Here is a 17,894-nt window from a genome sequence, read left to right on the forward strand (position 1 = left end):
GCCGGATAAAAAAAAGTTTCCTGTATATTATCTGCAAGGTGTATTTTGTTTTTCATAATCCAGGCTGACACTCCCAGTGCAGTACTGAGGGAGTGCTGCACTGTCGGAAGCACCGTCTTTCGGGTGAGATGTTAAACCGAGGCCCCGTCTGCTCTCTCAGGTGGAGTTAAAAGATCCCACAGCCAATATTTCGAAGATGAGCAGGGGAGTTCTCCCCGGTATCCTTGCCAATATTTATCCCTCCACCAACATCACTTTTTAAAAAAAAAAGATGATTTGGTCATTATCACTTTGCTGTTTGTGGGAGCTTGCTGTGCCCAAATGGGCTGCCGCATTTCCTACATTACAACAGTGACAACATTTCAAAAGTACTTGATTGGCTGTCAAGCTCTTGGGGAAGTCCTGAAATCGTGAAAGGTGCTATATCTATATATATAAATCGGTACTTCTGTCTGTCATTCTGTCATTCGGTCTGTCATCGCATGTGCGTCTGTCGGGCTATGCGCTCGAAAGTTACAGGGCGTACCTACGCGCGCGTTACCTCCAAAGAAAGCTTACGCTTCCGAGACGGTTTTAAGCGTATTTACGTTTCGGCCGGGCTAAAATCGCGCCCACGGTATCCCAAAAACCTTCAACATTCCGCTCATTAGCATCTCATTATCCGCTCATTAGCGACAGAGTGACCTCGAGGTCGACCAATCGTACGGCGGCTTGCTGCCGCGTGCGGCCGGGGCCCTCCTACGGTCGAGTGACGGGACGATTGACCAATCCTACGCTTTGGTGACCTGACGGTCGACCAATCGGTGCGTGTGTGGGCGGGCCTTATCGTTCTGAACCGAGGTGAGTCGCCGCCATCTTGCTTCCATTCTTTTTCCTGCTTTCTGCGTCTTTCTTTTCAAATATACATTTCCAGCAAAATAAAATTCAATTTATTAAATTCTTTTAAAATAAATCACTCGTTTGTAAATATTTTATCTAACCTGAACATTCTTTTTCCTACCTTTGCCCGTTTTTTTCTTAGGCCTGAAAGCCTGGGCCTTTCTTGCCCAGCCAGGCCCGAGCTAGGTAACTGGGCTGCTGCTAAGCTCCTCACCACCCCCCCCCGTGTCACGTTACCCAGGGCAACAGCGTCAGCCACGAGGGTCAGGGTGCGCGCGCAGCAGGAGCAGGTGAGACGCGGCGTCTCTGTTCCGCGCTCCGCGGCGGGGGGGGGGGGGGGCGGGGCTCGGCCGCCGGCCGTCTCTCAGAGCCGCAATCGGGCTCGGCCGGGGGGGGGGGGGGGGGGGCGGGCGGGGCTCTCGGCCGGGGGGGGGGGGGCGGGGCTCGGAGAGCAGGGCTCTCGGCCTGGGCCCCCCCTTCCCCTTCCCCCCCCTTCCCCTTCCCGCCCCCCCTTACCCCCCTTCCCCCTTCCCCTTTCCCCCCTCCTTTCCCCCCGCCCCTTCCCCCCTCCCCTTCCCCCACCCGCTCTCTCTTCCCCCACCCGCTCTCTCTTCCCCCCGCCCCTTCCCCCCACCCGCTCTCTCTTCCCCCCGCCCCTTCCCCCCACCCGCTCTCTCTTCCCCCCGCCCCTTCCCCCCACCCGCTCTCTCTCTTCCCTCCAGTCGCTCTCTCTCTACCCCCCAGTCGCTCTCTCTCTTCCCCCCCAGTCGCTCTCTCTCTTCCCCCCAGTCGCTCTCTCTCTTCCCCCCCAGTCGCTCTCTCTCTTCCCCCCCAGTCGCTCTCTCTCTTCCCCCCCAGTCGCTCTCTCTCTTCCCCCCCAGTCGCTCTCTCTCTTCCCCCCCAGTCGCTCTCTCTCTTCCCCCCCCAGTCGCTCTCTCTCTTCCCCCCCCAGTCGCTCTCTCTCTTCCCCCCCCAGTCGCTCTCTCTCTTCCCCCCCCAGTCGCTCTCTCTCTTCCCCCCCAGTCGCTCTCTCTCTTCCCCCCCAGTCGCTCTCTCTCTTCCCCCCCAGTCGCTCTCTCTCTTCCCCCCCAGTCGCTCTCTCTCTTCCCCCCCCAGTCGCTCTCTCTCTTCCCCCCCAGTCGCTCTCTCTCTTCCCCCCAGTCGCTCTCTCTCTTCCCCCCCAGTCGCTCTCTCTCTTCCCCCCAGTCGCTCTCTCTCTTCCCCCCCAGTCGCTCTCTCTCTTCCCCCCCAGTCGCTCTCTCTCTTCCCCCCCAGTCGCTCTCTCTCTTCCCCCCCCAGTCGCTCTCTCTCTTCCCCCCCAGTCGCTCTCTCTCTCTCTCTTCCAACAACAACATGCGCTCGAAAAAGCCTCGGCACCGCCGGGCACTTCAGCTAGTAGAATCATAGACTGATACAGCACTGAAGGCCATTTGGCCCATTGTGCCTGTGCCGGGATATCAATGTGAGTTCTTTCTTTCTTTCCCTTCTAAACGCCTTTGCACCCCTCACCACAGTTTCTGTATTCCACATGATGTGTTTCTTTTTGTAGCATTGTTAGGGCTAGCATCATTATGTAGCATTTACTCTTAACTTGTGAAAATGCTTAATTTATCATTAGACAGTAGCGAAGAGCTCTTTTTTTTTTTTTAAACTGCAATAATGATGAAGGACTGAAAATAGGTTTACAATGGAGCCCACTTTAATAGTTATGAACCTTTCGAAAAGGTCATTGGGTCCTCTAACACAGTGGTTCTCAAACTGGGGTCCGTAGAGACTTTCCAGGGGGTCTGTGAAATAATACGAGTACCGAGCAGGGCCGGCCTTACAGGGGAGGGGCACCGTGGATAAAGAGTAAGCGAATTTGCGGCGGCTGGAGGCGAGTTTGGTGCGAGTCGGAAGGCGGGAGCGGAGTGCAGCTGCCACATGTGTACCACAGAGCGGGCTGCCCGTCTGGCAATCTGAAATTATAAATAGGATATTGAGGCACTGGACAAGGTGCAAAAAAAAAAGTACTAAATGATACCAGAACGGAAAGGTTATAACTATCTGGAAAGGTTGAACAGGCTGGGGCTCTGTTCTCTAGCAAAGAGAAAGCTGAGAGGTGGCCTGATAGAGGTCTTTAAAAACATGAAAAGGTTTGATAAGGTAGATGCAAACAAGATGTTTCCACTTTTGGGTGGGGGAGGGGAGTCCAAAACTAGGGGCCATAAATATAAGATAGTCACCAATAAATTCAATAGGGAATTCAGGAGAAACTTCTTTACCCGGAGAGTGGTTAGAATGTGGAACTCGTAACCAGAGAGAGCAGGTGAGGCGATTAGCATAGATGCATTTAAGCAGAAGCTAGATAAACACATGAGGGAGAAAGGAATAGAAAGATGTGCTGATAGGGTGAGATAAAGAGAGGGTGAGATAAAGAGAGAGTGAGTGTGTGAGAGAGAGAGAGAGAGAGAGAGAGAGAGAGAGAGAGAGAGAGAAAAAGAGTTAGGTGAAGAGAAAGGGTGAGATGAAGAGAAAGACAGACAGACATGCATTTGTTTAGCGCCTTTCACGACCTCAGGACATTATAACGTAGGAAACACGGCAGCCAATTTGCGCACAGCAAGCTCCCACAAATAGCAATGTGATAATGACCAGATAATCTGTTTTTGTTATGTTGATTGAGGAATAAATATTGGCAAGGACACCGGGGGATAACTCCCTTGCTCTTCTTCGAAATAGTGCTATGGGATTTTTACATCCACCTGAGGGGGCAGACGGGGCTTCGGTTTAACATCTCACCCGAAAGACCCCACCTTTGACAGTGCAGCACTGATGACAGTGCAGCGTTCCCTCAGCACTGCACTGGGAATGTCAGCCTAGATGTTGTGCTCAAGTCTCCGGAGTGGGACTTGAACCCACAACCTTCTGACTCAGAGGCGAGAGTGCTACCCACTGACACGGGAGAGAGGAGGCTCATGTGGAGTATAAACACCGGCAGAGACCAGTTGGGCCGAATTGCTGGTTTCTGTGCTGTAATTCTATGTAATCTTGTTCAGTTGTCACAGCCTAGCCCAGTGAGCTGTGGCACATTAGATCAGATACAAGCCCCACATAATTACCTCTGTAGGGCTCGGCTCAAGCCTCGTCAGGACACTCCTGGAACTTTCCAGAGCATATAGTCCAATCTCTTCACAAAAAGAATATGGATTTACAGATTAGATTTATAGACTACACGTCCCAGCTAACAGCATAGTATGATTAATATCTTTACAGATCAGGCTGTCTAGATAAGTAACAGAAGGGTTAGGAGGCCACAAGGGTTTGTTATTTTCGTAGCATGTTTTCAATTGAAAAATGTTCACTTCAGTGTCAGCAAAGATTATTCAGTTGGGCAAGAAGAGTGAGGATGAGAGAGGCAACAAGAGTAGAGAAAATGTTAAAATCTAGTTTTCATTTTAGGGATTCTTGCTAAAAGCTATTTTGAATTTTATTTTCCTTCTCAACTGCAAACTTCATGATTGGGGTTGCCAAATTCCCAGATCCCCTTTTCAGATTTGGACAACTCCCAACATTCCCGCATTTTACCTGCCCGACCAAGGGCAGTTTTCCAGGACAATATCGGCCCAAATTTTCTCGCAACAGCAAGATTGGTAACATAGAGCACAAACCTGGCTGTCAAATGCCCCGATCTCACCGTCACTAACTTGCTGGTAAATTGAATTTTGCGACCACATTTTAACATGTCTTTTTTTTTAATGCTTCTGCATGCATGCTCTTGAGCAGCTTTAAACATTATTAAAGGTGTGCTTTAATATTTGTAACATCGCTCGTCTCCGCCCCTGCCTCAGCTCATCTGCTGCTGAAACCTTCATCCGTGCCTTTGTTATCTCCAGACATAGAAACATAGAAGATAGGAGCAGGAGTAGGCCATTCGGCCCCTCAAGCCTGCTCCGCCATTTAATGAGATCATGGCTGATCATCCAAATTCAGTACCCTGTCCCTGCTTTCTCCCCATATTCCTTGATCCATTTAGCCGCAAGAAATATATCTTATTCCTTCTTGAATATATTTAATGAATTGGCCTCAACTGCCTTTTGTGGTAGAGAATTCCACAGGTTCACCACTCTCTGGGTGAAGAAATTCCTCCTCATCTCTGTCCTAAAAGGCTTACCCCTCATCTTTAGACTGTGACCCCTGGTTCTGGACTCCCCCGCCATCAGGAACAGCCTTCCTGCATTTAGTCTGTCTAGTCCTGTTAGAATTTTATAAGTTTCAATGAGATCCCCTCTCGTTCTTCTAAACTCCAGCGAATATAAGCCCAATTGACCCAATCTCTCCTCATATGTCATTCCTGCCATCCCAGGTATCAGTCTGGCGAATCTTCGCTGCACTCCCTCCATGGCAAGAACATCCTTTCTCAGATAAGGCAACCAAAACTGCACACAATACTCAAGGTGTGGTCTCACCAAGGCCCTGTACAACTGCAGCAAGATATCCTTGCTCCTGTACTCGAATCCACCACTATGAAGGCCAACATACCATTTGCCTTCTTAACCGCCTGCTGCATCTGCATGCTTACCTTCAGCAACTGGTGCACAAGGACACCCAGGTCTCGTTGCACTTCCCCTTCTCCCAATCTATTGCCATTCAGATAATAATCTGCCTTCCTGTTTTTGCCACCAAAGTGGATAACCTCGCATTTATCCACATTATACAGCATCTGCCATGCATCTGCCCAATAGACTCTGACTATTCCAATGCTCTCCTGGCCGGCCTCACATCTTCCACCTTCTGTAAACTTCAGCTCATCCAAAACTCTGCTGCCCGTGTCCTGACTCACACCAAATCTCCTTCACCCATTACCCCTGTGCTCACTGACCTACATTGGCTCCCGGTCTGGCAATGCCTCGATTTTAAAATTCTCATCCTTGTGTTCAAATCCCTACATGGCCCTCGCTCCTCCTTACCTTTTTATCTCCAACCCCCTACAACCCACCCTCCAAGATCTCTGCGCTCCTCCAAAGACGCTACATAAATGCAAGCTGTCATTGTTGCAGAAGCTGATTTTTTTTTTTAATGATCTTTCCCTGCAATTTTGAAGATTTTAAACAGTTGAATAACCAATGCCAAGAGCTGCATTGAGAATGATGTCATTATGACAGCGGGGGCAGGGGCAAAGGAGGGAAAAATATACCAACAAAGAAATGCAAGAGGTGGTCAATTTCAAGAACAGCTGGATTGCAGCATTTGACTGATTCATGAAGGGTAGTAGAGACAGACACGAGACGTTATAGAAACATCAGAGTAAAACGCACACGGGGAAAAGGATGAATCTGTTCTTCACTACAACAACAACAACTTGTATTTATACAGTGCTTTTAACTTAGTAAAACATCCCACGCTACTTCACAGGAGTGTTAGAAAACAAAATTTTACACCGAGCCACATGAAGAGATATTAGGACAGGTGACCAAAAGCTTGGTCAAAGATGTAGGTTTTTAAAGGAGGGTCTTAAAAGGAAGGGAGAGAGGTGGAGAGGTTTAGGGAGGGAATTCCAGAGCTTATGGCCCCAGGCAGCTGAAGACACGGCCGCCAATGGTGGAGCGATGGAAATTGGGGATGCTCAAGAGGCCAGAATTGGAGGAGCGCAGAGATCTCGGAGGGTTATAGGGCTGAAGGAGATTAGAGATAGGGAGAGGTGAGGCCATGGAGGGATTTGAAAACAAGGATGAGAATTTTAAATTCGAGATGCTGCCGGACCGAGAGCCAATGTAGGTCAGCGAGCACGGGGTGATGGGTGAACAGGACATGGTGCGAGTTAGGACGTGGGCAGCAGAGTTTTGGATGGGGTTAAGTTTATGGAGGGTAGAAGATGGGAGGCCAGCCAGGATTATGTTGGAATAGTCTAATCTGAGGAGGGACGACTAAAAGCTTGGTCAAAAAGGTAGAGTTTAAGGATGGTCATAAAGGAGGAAGGGGAGGTTCAGGGAGGAATCTCCAGAGCATTGGGTCTAGATAGCTGAAGACACGGCCAAAAACTGCAGGATGAAGGAAGTGAGAAATGGACACGAGATAGAATCGGAGGAACGTCGAGTTCTCAACAACAACTTGCATTTATATAGCACCTTTAACATAGTAAAACATCCCAAGGCATTTCACAGGAATGTTATCAGACAAAATTTGACACCGAGCCGCATAGGAGATATTAGGACAGGTCAAATAGGTAGGTTTTAAGGATGTCTTAAAGGAGGAGAGAGAGGTGGCGAGGATTAGGGAGGATATGTCAGAGCTTAGGGCCTAGACTGTTGAAGGCATGGCCACCAATGGTGGAGTGATTAAAATCTGGGATGCTCAAGAGGCCAGAATTGGAGGAGCGCAAAGATCTCGGAGGGTTGTAGGGTTGGAGGAGGTTACAGAGATAGGGAGGGGAGAGGCCATGGAGGGATTTGAAAACAAGGATGAGAATTTTTTTAAAGTATCGAGGCGTTGCTTAACCAGGTGCCAATGTGGTCAGCGAGCACAGGGGTGATGGGGGAACGGGACTGGGTGCAAGTTAGAACACGAGCACCAGGGGGTTATAGGGCTGGAGGTGGTTACAGAGGTAGAGAACTGCAAGGGCATGAAGGGATTTAAAGACGAGGATGAGAATTTTATATTTGAGGCATTGGAGGACTGGGAGCCAATGTAGGTCAGCGAGCAGATGGGCGAGAGTCACTTGATGCGAGTTAGGTTATGGGCAGCAGAGATTTGGATGAGCTGTCATTTATGGAAGGTGGAGAATGGAAAGCCGACCAGGACAGCATTGGAGTAGTTGAGTCTGAAGGCATGGATGAGGCTTTTTGCAGCAGATGGGCTGAGGCAGGGGCGGAGACAGGCAATGCTGTGGAGGTGGAAGTAGGGGGTTTTTGTCACAGAGAGGATATGTGATCAGAAACTCAGCTCAGGGTCAAATAAGATAGCATGGTTGTGAATGATCTGCTTCAACCTGAGGCACTGACTGGGAAAGGGGGATGGAATCGATGGCGAGGGGACGGAGTTTGTAGCGGGGGCCGAAGACGAAGGCTTCAGTCTACCCAATGTTTAACTGGAGGAAATTGCAGCTCATCCAAGAGTGAAAAAGCCTCTCCGCATCTACCCCGTCAATACCCTTAAGAATTGTATATGTTTCAACGAAAACAGCTCTCATTCTTCTAAACTCTAGAGAATATAGGCCTAGTCTACTCAATCTCTCCTCATAGGACAATCCCCCATCCAGGAACCAGTCTAATGAACCTTCGTTGCACTTCCTAGGGCAAGAATATCCTTCCTTAGGTAAGGAGACCAAAGCATGCACAGTACTCCAGGAGTGGTCTCACCAAGGCCCTATATCACTTTCCCCAAAGTGATTCTTTCAATCTGTATATCACCATGGCCCATATAATTCATATAATGTAGAGTAGATTTTTCTTAGACTTTTAGCCAAATCTTTTATTTTACTGACCCATTGAATTTATCATTGGCAGTTGCAAAGAACTCAAAAATATGAATAAAACTTTGATGAATGAAAAATCTTTCAGACGCTTCTCCAAAATTCAATGGGACACTGATGATTCCAAGTACAAGCTGCAGAATTTAAATGCACTCTCTTCTTCAGAACTGTATGCAGTATTAATTTAATTAACCTGTGCAGAAATATGGGAAATGGGAAAAATGAAATCCCAACAGTAACACTGGCTATTACATTTGTAAATATATAGACACGTTTTTAGATTGCCTTCTATATTATTAAGTCACTGCTATTGAATTACCATTACAGTTAAACGAATTAAAATTTGCATGCCAAATATGTTAACCCTCTTCCCCTTTAAAAATAAAAGAATTCCTCTATCCTGATCTTGAAAGATTCAGAGAATTGACGGGGGGGGGGGGGGGGGGGGTTACAGGTTGACATAGATGGGATCATGGGTAAAACCTTGCTCTTAGATATCATCACCACCCTCCTTTGGGTTAAAACAATGTAAGGTAGGGTTTTTTCTCGGTATGATATAGTTACAAACAGACCAGCAAATGAAACAGACACACAAGATCTTAAGAAGCTTTCCTCTTGCAGCCATAAGCCTACTGTGCAACCTCAAGATGATGCCACATCAACACAACAAAGCATTACTGCAGCAATAAACTGATCGGCGAGAACAGCATCTTCACAATAAGATTAACCACCTCTTGGATGTTCCAGTCAATGCACAATTCATAAGAAGAAAAACACTGGAGAAACATATAACCATATTTAGAGCAAAAAAACCCCATTAGGATTGTGCATTCTGTTATTTCTTTCATGCGGTGTTATTTTTAACAGGGTTTTCTTGCATTAAAGGTTTTTTTTGCATTACAGGTTCCACACCACCTTTAGCATCTGTCGCAAATCCACTCTGCAAATGAAAAAAGGTATCCTGTAAAAAAAAAGGGGAACTAAGAACACATACCTGTGATTCCTAAAGCCCCTCAAGATCTGGATACGATTGCATTGCGTGCAGTTTGCGCGTTTGCTTGCAATTATTTAACCCCCTTTTTTTGCCTGCTGTTTCTCCCTCTTGCACGTACACATACACACACACTGATTTGCAGAGTGACTGACGTTCTTTCCTCAGCAGGAAGTTGCCCCGGTGCGCGCGGCCGTTGCAAGGTTCGGCGCGCGTGCGCAGTGCCGGCGGCCGGCTCTCCCGGGGACCGGGCTCACGGCGCAGGCGCAACCGGAGCGGAGTGCGAGAGGCGGCTGGGCGTGAGGCCGGGGTTGGGCTAGGCCCAGCTCACTGAAGAGAGGAGAGACCGGATTCAGGGTAACCCAGGGATCTCAGTTCAACTCCCATCCACCAGGGGTCAATCCAATCCCCCAAAGGTCAATCCCATCCCCAGGGATCAATTTCACGCCCAGGTGTCAATCCAACCCCCCAAAGGTCAATCCAATCCCACCCCAAGGGGTCATCCCAACCTCACCCCAACAGAGGTCAATCCAACCCCAACCCGGGAATCAATCCAACCCCCAGGAGTCAATCCACCCCCCACCTCAGGGACATCTAGACTCTATCCAACCCCAAATATCACCCCTGACCCAGTCCAGTCCCACCCAGGATCACTGGGGCCAAATCAAGTCCCAGGGATCACCCCAAGCTCACCCGATCCCTCCCCAAGGATCACCCCAGGCTCACTCCTAACCCCAGGGATAACCCAGGCTGAATAACTCCATTGATTACCTTGGCTCCAATTCAGTCCCACCCCACCAATCACCTGAGGGCAATCCGATCCCACGGAATACACCAGGTCCTACCCCACTCCCAAGGATTTCAGCAGACCCAATCCAACCCCATTCCAGGAATCTCACTGGATGAAATCAAGCCCCACCCCAGGGATTATAGCAGATTCTACTCCATCCCTAGGATCTCACTGGGTTTAATCCAGCCGCACTCCAGGAATTACACTGGGCTCAATTCAACCCTAACCTCATGGACCTTCTCAATCCAAACCCACACCAAGGATCTCTCCAAGCTCAGTCCAGCCCTAATCCCAGTGATCACACTGGGCTCAGTCCAACCATATCCCAGGAATCTTACCGAATTCTATCTAACCCCACCCTAGAGCTCAAGACCGGCCCACACCCCATTCCAGGGATCATACAAGGCTCAATGCACCTTCACCATGGGGATCACATGAGTCCTAACTCCATCCCGACAATCACACCAGCCTGAGCCCAATTCAGCTTCAAGGATCAGACTGGGTCCAAGTCATCACTGGGGGTCAGAGTGCAGGCTGCCCCTCCCCTCTGATCAACAGAAAAGTGCCGGGCTGGTCTGACTTTGTTAATCTGCGATTTTCAGTGGAAGGTGAATTGCAGGCAAAAGAAGTATTTAATGACAGATTGTATCGCAGCAACACTTACTGTGCATGTGTCATTGTCTATGTGTACATGTGTTAGCATGCATGGTCTGCATATGTGTCATTTTCGATATGTGTCATTTATGGTTGTAGTTATACTGCACACAAGGAACTCAAAAGCGTTTCACCGGGAGTTATTTGCAGGTAGGGAGAGCCAATTTATACTGACACCTCAAGGCCGCGCTCAGTCCATGATTCTGAAGTCAGTTTTCAGCTCTTCCAACATTCCTGATGTCAGGGTGTTAACATTGCAACACTATGTGTTAAGGTAAGTGTCAGCAAGGGCCCCAAAACTGCATTTTACATTGCACAAAGAGATCTGCACTTCTGTTGTGAAACCCCCTCGAGAGATGCTTAGATGCAAGGCAGAGAAATGGTGTTTACAGCTCGCTCGCTCTCCCTCAGTCCCCCCTGCTTCTCGGGGGACGTTTGTGGTCTCTGAAACATTTCCTGTGGGACAGATTTCAGAGATCCTGTGGGATACGGAGCACACAGAGATGGGAAAGTAAAAGGCCATGGAAATTTTGCTTGAATTGAACAAGAAAGACCACAGGTAGGTCAGAGAGGAAAGAAAAGGAAGACTTTGAATCATAGAATCATACAACACAGAAAGAGGCCATTCGGCCCATCGAGTCTGCGCTGGCTCTTTTGAAGAGCAATCCAGTTGGCCCCGCTCTTTCCCCATATTTTCTCCTTCAAGTATTTATCCAATTCCCTTTTGAAGGCTACTATTAAATCTGCTTGTACAGCGCCTTTCACGACCCCGGGAACGTCCCAAAGAGCTTTACAGCCAATGAATTACTTTTCCAGATAGAGCAGGAGACAGATCTTGACAGAGAGAATATTTATCAGTTGGACAAAGGGTAGCAGCCTTGCCACCCAAGTTATAAACACTAAAGAGTGCCCTCAGAGTCTGTGTTCAGTGGGGAATGCTGGCTATCCTTAGAAATCATTTAGTTTACACTTTGGTGCAAATGGACTAATCATGCATAAGAAGAACCCAGTATTGGGCTTTGTTTTTTTTTCCTATTACATATATGTACAGCAGAGAAACAGGCCATTCAGCCCAACTATTCTATGCCAGTGTTTATGCTCCACACGAACTTCCTCCCACTCCACCTCATCTCTCAAAACCTTCCATTCCTTTCTCCCTCATGTACTTATCTAGCTTCCCCTTAAATGCATCTTTGCTATTCGCCTCAACTACTCCCTGTGGTAGCGAGTTCTACATTCTGGAAAATTACACAAAATGCAAACCTATTGGGAAAAAAAGGTAGGAAAATAACCAGGATGAATATGTCACGCCGCATGCACGCTCTCAGTTATAAGGTGCAAGTTTCAAGGGTGCAAAATGTAAAGAATCTTGGTTCCCTCGTACTGTCCTGGCGAATGAAGCAAACGTTCGATTACAGCCAGGTAACTGTTTTCCATCTCCCGGGTTAATGTCTATTTACAGTGAGTGATGTCTCCAGCAGCAGCTGCAGTTTCACCATCCTTAAGCACAACACGCCCTGACGTCAGGGATACTGAGGAGAAACCACCTCTTGTGTCCACAGGGAAATGCTGCTGCAGAACCGCCATCAAAGTAATGTCATTTAGTTAGGTTGCTGCATTATGTTAATTTTAACCTTTCGACGGATGGAATTGCTTTGCAATCTGTGACGTGTGCATATCGCTCTTTTATTTAAAATGTGAAATGACCAAAAATCATTTGCTTCCGATACTGAACATCGGAAATTGTGCCCGAAGCAGAGAACAAGTACATTTATTTTCACAGTATTTTCTGAAGAAAGTAAAACTGCATAGTCTTGAGATCTCTCACTCACTGTCTGTCTCTCTCTCTGTCTCTGTGTCAGCCGTGGCTCAGTGGATAGCACTCTCACCTCTGAGTCAGAAGGTGGTGGGTTCAAGTCCCACTCCAGAGACTTGAGCACAAAAATCCAATGCAGTGCTGAGGGAGTGCTGCACTGTCGGAGGTGCCGTCTTTCAGATGAGACGTTAAACCGAGGGCCCATCTACTCTGTCAGGTGGACGTAAACAATCCCATGGCACTATTTCGAAGAAGAGCAAAGGAGCTGTCCCTGATGTCCTGGGCCAATATTTATCCCTCAATCAACATAACAAAAAGAGATTATCCGGTTATTATCACATTGCTGTTTGTGGGAGCTTGCTGTGTGCAATTGGCTGCTGCGTTTCCTACATTACAACAGTGACTACACTTCAAAAGTACTTCATTGGCTGTAAAGGTGTGTGAAAGGCGTAAGTCTTTCTTTATTAAGTTTTTATTTTAAAATTTTATTGTGGTCCTGAAAGTGTTAACTAACGTAATGCAGATAAGTTATAGTTAAATGGAAAAATAGCATTTTTTAAATTAACATTACAATAACAATATATGCTTTATATTTATTTTTGGCAGCTGTGCCTTCAGGTGCCTAGGCCCTAAGCTCTGGAATTCACTCCCTAAACCTCTCCACCTCTCTCTCCTCCTTTAAAACCTACTTCTTTGACCAAGCTTTTGGTCACCTGCCGTAATATCTCCTTACGTGGCTCAAAGTCAAATTTTGTTTGATAATCGCTCCTGTGAAGCGCTGGGATGTTTTACTACGTTAAAGGCGCTGTATAAATACAAGTTCATGTTGACTGACTGGAAAAGGGGCGATATAAATAAGTTGTTATATATAAAGTTTTCTTTCTCCTGAATAAGTAACCAAATTCTTGTCAGCTCAATCTGTAGTCCACATGAGAAACTGGGGTTGAGATACAGCGCACTGAAACAATGGCAGTTTGCCACAGCATTAATTGGGATTGACATGATAAGAAGCCTGCTTCATGGCAAAATCCTACAACCAGATTGAGCTAGAGAATTTGCACGGTTAATCTGTAATTGCAAACACATCTGGTCTTTCAGCTACTATGCATAAAGCAGAGTCCTGAACATACAAAATATATGGACGTCAAAATCTCAAATATTTCCAACAACACTACAAACCCACTCCCCAATTTAAAATCTATATGAGATAGAGATTCTTCTACTACGTTTCCGCTTCTGAGGGAGTCCAAAACTGGGGGTCATAAGTACAGGATAGTCACCAATAAATCCAATAAGGAAATACAGGAGAAACAACTTTACCCAGCTTACCCTGGTGTGCAAGCAGGCTGACAGTGTCGATGTCTGCAGCTCTTAAAGGAACATACACATCATTCAGGTAAGTTTGAATTTAAGGGTTTGGACTGGGTTTCTTTGATCTTATTGAAGTGGTGGCTTGCTGCAATAGATGTGAATAGCTTTTTAAGTGTGTAGGGTGTGCTGCTGGACGCTTGCAGGGGCTCGGATGGTAAATGAAGGCCTTTGAGAAGACAGAACATGTTGCAAATACTCAGCAGGTCAGGCAACATCCGTGGAGAGAAAAACAGAGTTCATGTCTCAGGTCAACATGATGCCTGACCAACTGAGTATTTCCAGCATTTTATGCTGTCATTTCACATTTACAGCATCTGCTTGTAGAGGGAAGAGGAAAACGCAGAAGAGGAATTAGACAGAAGGATGCAACCCAGACAGCCCCTTTCTGGCCAGGATATCCAGGATGGAATCATTCGCCTGCGATCCTACTGGCTGGGCAGGCTGCCTCTTGTTGACCCACTGGCTGGGCAGGCTGCATTTCTTAGGTGTGTGAAATGAGGAAAGCACAAGGGTGGAGTTGTGCTGACGGGAGGGCGAGTAAGCAAGAGGTACATGCCAGGAGGATAACATACGAGGATGCCCACATCTTGAATCCTTTCAGCCCCACCGCTGGCCAAGGACTCAACCATGCCCCTGCCAAGAATGGCCTGCACCGTCTCCTCCAAGGGAGTGAGGTGAGGCTAGGAATGGGAGATGTGCCTCGTCATTGGTGCAGATTGTGGGGGTTGTGGATTGAGCAGTGTGTGAGGCTAGTGGTGCAATTGGTAGGAGGCTGCTTTTGAAGATGCATTCACTGACCTTGACCAGTGGTCTGAGGTCATGAAGCTTCTTTGGGCACTGGAGCCAGGTGGTGGGGGCAACACTGCTGGCAGTGACGGCTTTAGTGATGTACTCCCACATCGTTCTTTCTAGGAGGCCTCCTGGCCCCTGTGGGTAGAGAGCCGCTCTTGCAGTGTTGACCCCCTGCACAAAGCTGGAGTGCTGTATGTGAGACCCTCGGAGCCCTTTCCCTGGCTTGCTGAGCCATTTATGTTAGTGCTGAGGCACTTTTCCCATTTGTTGAGGATAGGAAGGTAATTTAGCTTAAACAGCTGAATATTCACATTTGGAACTTCTTTTAAATATTGAATATTTCTTAAAAGACAGAAAGGGCTGGAAAAATGTATTGATTCACTGCATTTTATTTTGTATTGCTTGTGTGCATGGCCCCTTTAAATCTCAGACCTTTTCATTGCCCACAATTCCCAGCAAGCTCCACAGCTTCGCTCACAGAGGCTGAGCGAAGCTGCAACGTCAAACCTGGACAGGAACTTCATCCCGGATCCCTCCAGCGACGCCACCAGGACGGCAATGTACGGAAGGTGAGTGCTGCGCCGCCTATCTCCACGCCCCCCAGACCAATTTCACTCGCTTACCGTTGCGGCCATTTCCAGCAGCCGTTAACTGCACACTTTTCTGGCGAACACAAATTTTTTCCCCCTGGAGTCTGAACCAGCTTAGTTTCAAAGGGTTAAGCTACAGAAAATGAGTCCATGTTTGGAGAGATAGTAAGTTGCATACTTATTGTTTCTCATAAAGTTTTGTCGAGGCACATATATTCTCAATGTGAAAACTGTATAATGACTGTGTATTTTATGTAAATAAACCAGCTATTGATCTAAAGTCTTTGCTTTGCCTTGCCTCAGTAAAGTGCTGAATCAGTCTGCCTTCTCTAAGGGTAAGAGAATTCAAGCGGCGGCATGTATCATATTTCATTTATCTGGTATATAGCGTTAGGGTCCTTCCTGTTTCACTTGCTCATTCCTGCTATAATTTAACTAGATGTCGAGCAGAAAAGGGTGCGCTTCAGACCATATGGGATGTGAGGTCCACTTATGGGAGTGATCAGGATGCGGAATCCAAGAGAACGACCTGCACAAAAATTGTGATAGTCCCAGTAGCCTTTGATCCCAAAGTAATCAAATGATAGTTTCTTTGAAAGACAATAGAAGTTCACATAGACTGATCCAATTTCAACCACAAAGCCTGGGATGTGTTTTCCAACTGATGCCAGGTATCAAAAACAAAGGCCGTTAACTGCCAACAATCCCTAATTCACACCTTTCCCATCTAAGTATTAAAAAAGGATTTATATTTTGAGACCTTTCGTCAGAACACAGTGCAGGTAATAGAGATGTTGATCTGTTCCTCCGATGAACCCCATTGTACTGTTAGCATCTTCTGTAACAATTTGAAAGCTGGACCTTATGTTTTCTCTATTTTCCATCTCTTCCTTTGGCCTCCTACTGCATTAGCAAATCATGTATCCCTTGTTTCCTTAAATGTCTTTGGTTTCTTTCCATTATTTGGCCAAGATGATCTGTTGCATCATCCAGTGATCATTCAACTAATAGTTCCTCACTGTGTTTGATCCTGTGAATCCACTGTTCGTCCCTTATTTTTCCACTTCTGAAGGGCGGCATTCACCAACTGTCTGTTCTAGCCAGAGGTAACAGCTAATCTGTGTGTTTCCAGCACTTTCTGTATTTGTTCAGCATTTTGATTGCCTGGCTATAGAGAATAGTTTGATCTTTATATGAAAAGATGTAGCACGCTGGGTTTTATTAGTACAGAATAGAAGAAAATTGTGAATTTATAATAAGTGATATATTAAATGCAGTATTTTTGACTGAGCATGAAGGCCAGTAGACATTAAACGAGGAGTGGAGGCCTAGGTAATTGGAAGTGTTAACGAGCCACACAGAAATAAAACCACCATCTGACTGTTTACTTTTGCCTGTTTAGCTTTGAGATAATAGGGCTTGTTCGGCATGATTTGATACATTTCTCACCATTCATTCAATGTGCCAGGCAGGAGGCTTAGCTAAACTGAAGCACGGGTGCTGCTGGTTCCAACATCAAAGGTGAGGCAGTTTGAATAAGGGTGCTAATCAAAATCTTACAAAGAGTGTTATTTAGGCTTCAGTACATTGTTGGGGGGGGGGGGGGGGGGGAAGAGTTGTTTCAAGAATATCCAAAGAGTACGATAGCTGTTATTCCCCCCAAAGAGTAGTTGAGGCAAATAGCATAGATACATTTAAGGGGAAGCTAGATAAGCACATGAGGGAGAAAGGAATAGAAGGATATGCTGATGGGGTGAAATGAAGTAAGGTGGGAGTACAGAACTGTTGGGCCAAATGTATTTCATGACCTGGTTAGAACCATTGGATTGGAATGGTAAATCAGGTATGATGGTTTTCCCCAAGTATATATAGAATAGTACAGCACAGGAGGCCACCATTCAGCCCACCGAGTCTGCGCCGGCTCTTTCGAAGAACAATCCAGTTAGTCCCATTCCCCCGCTCTTTCCCCATATCCCTACAATTTTTTCTCCAAGTATTTATCTAATTCCTTTTTGAAGGCTACTATTTGAATCTGTGTATAAAAACAGGCTAGATTTAGAAAATGATATGGAAATAGTTTTGTAGCAGCAGCTAACACATTTTGTCTCAGCACCTCATTAGGAGTTAGTCTTGCACACAAGGGCAACAAGACAAATGATCTCATCAGTCTTCGTCAATGATTTATTAAGAGGTGAATATTCTATCCCCTACAGCACTTCCTTCTCCGTACTATAGTTTATTTTAATTAGAAAAGCAGGCATTTAGTAATAGTTCTATATTGGATTCTGTCAATGAGGTCGATGATCACAGATTCTAACATTTTCTCCAAAAAAAAATACATATCTACTTGTGTTGAGACTCATGATGTTGCTTGTAGCTCGAGCAGTTGTCCACTGTTGCAGACTGAATCAGCAGAAGGATTTCCAAATTTCAGTCTTTCCAGAAATGTTTGCGAAACTTGGGCATGCCAAAGCAGCAACTCCACCAGTTTGGTTATGCTCCAGCAAAATGACAACTGTCAAATTCCTCACTAGTGTACTGGGATTGAAGAATAAGGTTGA

Source organism: Somniosus microcephalus, chromosome 1, assembly GCF_052327205.1.
Source record: "Somniosus microcephalus isolate GS21.2 chromosome 1, FLI_Smic_1.0, whole genome shotgun sequence".
Lineage (NCBI taxonomy): Eukaryota > Metazoa > Chordata > Chondrichthyes > Squaliformes > Somniosidae > Somniosus > Somniosus microcephalus.